The following is a 7,388-nucleotide window of genomic DNA, read 5'->3' as shown; positions in this document are numbered from 1 at the left end:
GGGCCATTGGCCTCACTGGACCGCCCTACAGGGACTACAATCTAACTGAATCTATACCGAGCCTTCGGCATGACTGGACCGCCACGTGGGCCTACAGTCTCCACGGACCTCTCATAGGGTATGTTGGCCTTCAGCACAAAGCAGGATCGCCTCAACCCAACCAACGAGCAAATAATCATGTGCGCATAACTAACATATATTGGCATATACAGACATCAAATATATCTATCTTACTGATCATCAATCATAGCAATCTTTCATAACTAGAGTAACCGACCTAGCAGGCCACTAACATACCAATCCCTAAGGATCATAAAAGCATCACATATTGTCTATTCTCATTCCGATCTATCAGATTGTAAACGCATATATCATATCATAACCATAACAACTAAAGGGTCGGCCTTGGTGCCTTAGACCCTTTTGATATAGTGAGGATAACTCACCTTGAACATGTCGAATTAGTAGATAAACTCCAACTCTCGGATCACTTACCAAAGACTCCACCACCTAATACCATAATACGAATATACCCATAAGTCCTCAACTTTACAAGGTACTCCATAAACCAACTAGTCAACCCTTGGTCAAAGTCAAATTCCTCAGTCAAGGTCAACAGTCCATGTTGACCCTAACTCGCCGAGTACCCTCGGCTACTCACCGAGTTCCTTCAAGTACTTGCCCATTTGCCGAGTCACTGGGGTGACTCGTCAAGTTCCTTCAGATTACGATCGAAACTCTACAGACACTCATCGAGTTTCCTTCATGCAACTCGACGGATACGCACGCATACATAACTTGGGGAAATCTCATCCGACTCGCCTAGTCGTTCATACAACTCGTCGAGTCTATGGATATCTCCAACAGACTCGTCGAGTTGTTCTTCAAACTCGTCGAGTTCATGCCTATCTTCATATGACTCGCCGAGTCGACCATGCGCCTCGCCGAGTCCCTTCAGTCCTTTTGCCATACAGACTCCTTTGAGCCATGCAATGGCTCCAAACTACAGATCCAAGTTTCTAAAGCATGCTTTTCACGTAAAGTTGCAAACTTTACGTGCATGCATAGCTATAAAGGCTCCAAATGTCCAATACAAGCCCGTGATGGGGTTTCCTACCCAAGGAAGGTTTCATTCACGCCCAAACCAGAAACTTTATGACTCTAGACTTAAGAAGGGTCCAGATCTGAAGTTACAACTTCAGATCTAGCCCATAGTCCACCTTATGAACTCAAAGATCCATAAAAGCCCCAAACCCAACCAAAAAGAGATCTAGAAGGGAAAATAAGTAAAGGTGGCGACTTGATACCTCTGGAAGATGCTAACTGAGGTAGATTTTGATTTCCACACTATCATTGCTCTAATTCCCTTGCCTTACAAGTTCCTTCTCTCCAAAGATCTTCCTCCCAAGCTTAATCCGCACACAATAGAGCACCACACGAATTAGGGTTTCTTAAGAGCTCTCAAGAACTGTAAGGAGGACAAAGGAGGCTTAAGCCTTCTTAAATAGGGTGAAAAACCCCAGGATTTAGGGTTTCATCTGCTAGCTCCTACTCGTCGAGACCCTTCATGGACTCGGCGAGTAGGTCACTAAACACGTGATCCCACCCCGCTGCTACTCGACGAGTAGGGAAACCAACTCGTCGAGTAGGACTTAAAACTAAAGAAATTCTTATTTAAATCAATACCTGAGAATCGGGGTGTTACAATTATCCCCTACATGAACTAGACTTCGCCCTCGAAGTCCTCTGGAATAAACAATGTCGGGTAGTGCTCACGCATCTCCGCCTCCAGCTCCCATGTCCACTCGGATCCCCTCCTATGTTCCCACTGCACCTTCACCAAATGTATTTCCTTGTTTCGTAAAATCTTCTTCTTCCTCTCTAAGATGGCCCCAGGCTTCTCCACATAATTTAGGCACTCATCGACCTGAATATCGTCTAGCGATACTACTGCCTCCTAGTCCATGATGCACTTTCGTAACTGTGAAACATGGAATGTACTGTGGATCCGGCTAAGCTCCTCCAGATGCTCTAGCCTATAAGCCACTTTGCCAACCCTGACAATGATCATGAACGACCCAATATAACGAGGGCCTAGTTTTCCCCTCTTCCTGAAGCAGATCACACCCTTCCAGGGCGAGACCTTCAGAAGTACCATGCCACCCACCTGAAATTCCAACTCAGATCGGCGTCGGTCGGCATAACTTTTCTGCTAACTCTAAGTAGTCTGCAATCGCTGTTTAATCTGCTGTATCTTTTCGGTAGTTTGCAGGACTACCTCTATCCGATCCATCACCCTGTGCCTGATCTCACCCCAGCAGACTGGGGTTCTACACCTCCGCCCATACAACAGCTCAAAAGGTGGGGCGCCAATATTGGAATGATAGTTATTGTTGTAGGAGAACTCTGTAAGCAGTAGGTGGGAATCCCAACTCCCACCAAAGTCAATCACGCACGCCCTTAACATATCCTCTAGGGTCTGAATGGTCCTCTCACTCTGCCCATCGGTCTGCGGATGGAACGTCATACTAAAATGCAGCCGCATACCTAGTTCCTCATGGAACTTCTGCCAGAAGTAGGTAGTAAACCTGACATCCCGATCGGAGACAATGGAGACTGGGACCCCATGGCGAGAGACAATCTGGCTGACGTACATATCGGCCAATTTCTCAGCCGACAAACTCTCTCGTATGGCCAAGAAATGGGCACTCTTGGTCAATCGATTCATGCTACTCATAAAAACTTCGAAGTCTTCCAACTGGATGTCAAATGTGCCTTCTTGAATGGAGAATTAGAAGAAACAGTTTATGTTGAGCAACCGCCAGGGTTTGTGAACGAGAAATTCCCTTATCATTGCTATGTGCGGGATAAAGCAGTCTATGGATTAAAGCAAGCACCGAGATCCTGGTATGAAACTTTAACTCGCTTCTTAAAAATGTCTAAATTTAAACAAGGTTCGGTTGACCCAACCTTCTTACGAAAGAAATAAGGCGAACATCTTATGATAGTTCAGATTTATGTTGATGATATCATCTTCGGCTCTACGAATCCTATCTTAACAGCTAAATTCAGGAAGTTGATGGAGAGTAAATTTGAAATGAGCGCAATGGGTCCAATTAATGTTTTCCTTGGTTTAAACATTAGACAGGGAACATAATGTATATTTATCAACCAGGAGGCCTACACAAAGAATTTACTAATGAAATTTGGTATGACGGGTGACTCAAAAGTGAAGGTTCCAATGGCATTTGGCACCAAGTTAACACCATCTCTGGAAAAACCTGCTGTTGACATAACATTATATCGTGAAACGATAGGATCCCTTATGTATCTAACAGCTACAATACCGGATATTATGTTTTCTGTTTGTTATTGTGCTAGGTTTCAAGCTAATCCAAGAGAACCTGACATGGTAGCAGTGAAGAATATATTTCGTTACCTGAAGCGAACTTCATCTCTCGGTCTCTGGTATCCTGCAAGATCTGGATTCTTCATTCAATCTTTTTCTGATGCTGATCTTGGAGGATGTGGTCGAGATAGAAAGAGCACTACAGGTGGATGCCAATTTCTTGATGGAAAACTTGTTAGCTGGTAGTCCAAAAACCAAACCTGAGTGTCACTATCCACAGCCGAAGCTGAGTATATAGCTGTAGCGTCTTGCACTTCTCAAGTAATATAGATTCAAAGTCAACTAAGAGATTACAGACTGAGTATGAAGAATATTCCTCTCTATTGTAACTCAGAAAGTGCAATAAGGATTTGTCACAATCGAGTGCAACACCCAAAAACTAAGCACATTGCACTTAGATATCATTTCATCAAGGATCATGTAGAAGATGGGAACATGGAAGTGCATTTTATTCGATCTACTGATCAACTGGCCGACATATTCACTAAGGCATTACCTGAAGCTCTCTTTAACAAAATCTTACAAGGCTTGGGTATGATGGAAGCAGAGTCGATACCGAATCCTCAAATCTCTCACTAAAAATTAGACAACTGAAATGGAGCGAACGCTCGGTCTATTTCGGCTCCTTAATTTTCGGGAACCGAAATGAACCGACCGCTCGGTCTATTTCGGCTCTAAAATTTTGAGAAACGAAATGAACCGACCGCTCGGTCTATTTCGGATCTGAAATTTTAAGAACCGAAATGAACCGACCGCTCGGTCTATTTCGCTTCACTCAATTTAGATAAGGTTTCGGTTGTATACTATATACATTTCTTCTCTCGTCTTTAATATGGTTTATGCTTATTTAATTTATCTGCTTTCTGTTTTTATTCTTTTTCAGAAAACTTCAAAAATCCAAAAATATTTTCTCTTTCTGTTTTTATTATTTTTCAGAAAACTCAAATCTTCAAAAATATTTTCCGTTTTGTTTGTTTGTTTTGTTTGTGTGGTGTGTTTGTTTGTTCTTACTTTAATTAGGTCACAAGAGTACCAATACAACAGAATTTCGAGCTAAGTCAGGTACAATTATTTCCATAATAACTAGTTACCGGTCCCTAGAAGCATGTTGTTGCATGTTGACCAAAGCCTCTACGACTTAGAGCAGGCCTTAATGATTCGATCTATACCTATCGTTTCTTCCCAATTAGGTTGTTAACATTCACTCAGTCTAGAGCTACCTTACTCTTCTCATATGAGTTAAGAGTTTGTCTGCTTTGTCATGTCTTTATAGTAGAAGGTACTTTTGGTTCTTTAGCCATCTTCCTTATATTCTCCATCTACTTTCGGTTCACCAATGTAACCCTTGAGACTCTCGGTTCTTACGACTGAGGTTTATGGTTGCACAAAGTCTGTGTTTGTGATCTTAGACACGTATACCATGTGCTGAGTGAAACCCAAAATCCAACACCCATAATGAATTGATGGTGAATTATCAAATTCAAGAACTTACTGGTTAGCCAATGAAATCTCTTTTTAGTTTTGCGTGGTCTTTATGAAATTGTCTAAAACCAAGGCATTTCTTTGCAAAAAGATCCAGTTTATTTTTGGTTTTGAGATTTTTATTACTTCATTTGTCACTCCAACTTATATCTCACCTACTTGTTCAACACACTACATCGGTCTCACAAGTACTTCTTCTAACGTTCGGTCTTATGTTAAGACTCAAAGTTCGGTGGAAGATAAGCTTCCCAATGCCTAACAATTAAAAGAAGCCTTTAAATGTTTCTCAACAAACAGTTGATCGTATTTTTCGGGAAACCACACAAGCACTTCAAGTCTCTCTTGACTCTGAAGGAAGCGATTCTTTCCCGGGATCACCTCCTTTATGTCTTATAATGAGACATCACTCACATCCCATACACACTTGCTTTATCTCTTTATCGTTTGTCACTCTATTGCACAAAAATTATATTTTCCAAAACTCTAGTTGTTGTTGGTTCATGTTTTGTTTAAACAGGGGCAATCATGTTTCTTGAAGTCACACTGAATTTTAAACGACGATTGAGGATAAGAATTCGGGCGCGTGAATTTGAACGGTCTCTATACCCACACGTGCTGACGTTTACCTAGGAGTACCCAGCCTATCACATCGCGCTTTTCCAGGTGACGTTTTAGTGATCACGTCATTATCATCATCTACATTCTCTCTCCTGGCAACGGTATATCAAGAGATTTTCCATTATTTGTCTTTTACCAGCAACAAATTCACTCAAGATTACGACGCACGTTCCAACTGTTTATCTTCCTTCTTTGTTCAACAATGGCGACTTCTTCATCCGTTAATGATCAGACTGCTTCGTCTACATTGCTTTCAATCAAGCCAAATCAAAATATGATCATCAAACTTAACCCATTTTTGTATGATTCGTATATGCTTTAGGTTGTCGAGTGTTTGAAGTATTCTCCACTGGTTGTACCCCTAACTCAAGTTGAAGCCGTCCCAATGTCACTCTTATCGTAGCTCTACTCAACGGCCTCATATGACAAGAACAAAGAACACATTTTCTTTCAAATCCATAACAAGAAGGCTTCTATTTCAAAGGAGAGATTTTGCTCGTTGATGAATCTTGTTGTTGATTCCTCAGTAATCTCACCAGACTTTATCATGACTACATAGTTGTTCTCCATGCTTTACGCGATGGGATATACAGATTTGCTCACCACAGTCACAAAAGTTAAAAAGTCTTGTTTACCTTCTCAATGGAATGGTTTGTTAACTCTTCTCATCAAGAGTTTGGCAGAAAGGAGTGGTGGATCAGATGGCACAAGCAAGGGTTTTCTTACCCTTTTATACGGTCTCTACAATGGCCTTAAACTTGATTATGGGACGATTATCTGGTCTCAAGTGGTGCAGAGTCTCAATACATCTACAAGGCATTCAGAGATATCATGTGGGAGCTTCTGGACGCTTATTACAAAAAGGGCGATTAACACTTTGGACATTCCTGTGATGAAGGATGCCCTAGTCGCGTCCATTGCTACGTTTCACACGAAGAAGATCGTCATCTCTGATCCCACAAAGTTCCATCACAAGGTCTCCATTCCTGAATCCATGTATCATTGTGTCTCAGTTGAAAGTCATATCATGGCGGAATACAGAAAACTTCCTCCTAAGGGACTGAGAGTCCTTACTCTGGAACAACAGGCTGCCCTGGAAGCCGTAGACAAGCCTGGAAATAGAGGGAAACACACTACCACAAAGAAGGTGTCCACAGAAGAGGATAAGACTAAAGCTTCTAAATCTCTCAAACGAAAGTCTCATAAAGGAGATTCTTCCAAGCCCAACAAGCTTAAGAAAATGGCAAGAAGATCCAAGAGTCCCACTCCTCCTGGCTCAGACAATAACAAGGAAGATGAAGAAGAGGAGGGTCATCATGAATCACCGAGAGGCAATACACCTTCCAGATCCCGAACTCCAACCGAACCCATTCATGACAAAATTCCTACCCCACCTCCATCATCGAAACAAAAAATTATAGTTTTGGTTCCTATCGATCCTCCACCAGTTACTATTATTCCAATTTCTACATCTCCATTACCACCTCCTATAATTTACCAATCAACTACCACTACTATTCCTGACCCCACAGTTGAAGTCAACGTATCTGATACGGGGGCAACTACTACAACCGAAACTCCAATCATCACTAAACCTCTTTCACCTACCAACTCAACCGATTCCGGTGCCACTCTCGGTGGAGAGAATGATGAGTATGACTCAACATACTTTAGTCCATATCGGCTTCCTTCTGATGAAGACAATGATGCTCCTGTCAGAAGCCAACATTTACAGAGCATTCATGAAAAGCTTGATCGTTTGCTTGAAGACAGCAAGGCTTATGATGGTGTGGTTCTTAAAGCTTTCCTGGAGACTGCCATAGAACAATACACAACATCAATTGAGAAATCTACTAAAGCTATTGATGAGTCTACTTCT

The sequence above is a fragment of the Lactuca serriola genome, chromosome 2 (genome assembly GCF_051521515.1).
Source record: "Lactuca serriola cultivar US96UC23 chromosome 2, Lser_US96UC23_V15, whole genome shotgun sequence".
Classification (NCBI taxonomy): domain Eukaryota; kingdom Viridiplantae; phylum Streptophyta; class Magnoliopsida; order Asterales; family Asteraceae; genus Lactuca; species Lactuca serriola.
Note: the sequence above shows the minus strand (reverse complement) of the source record.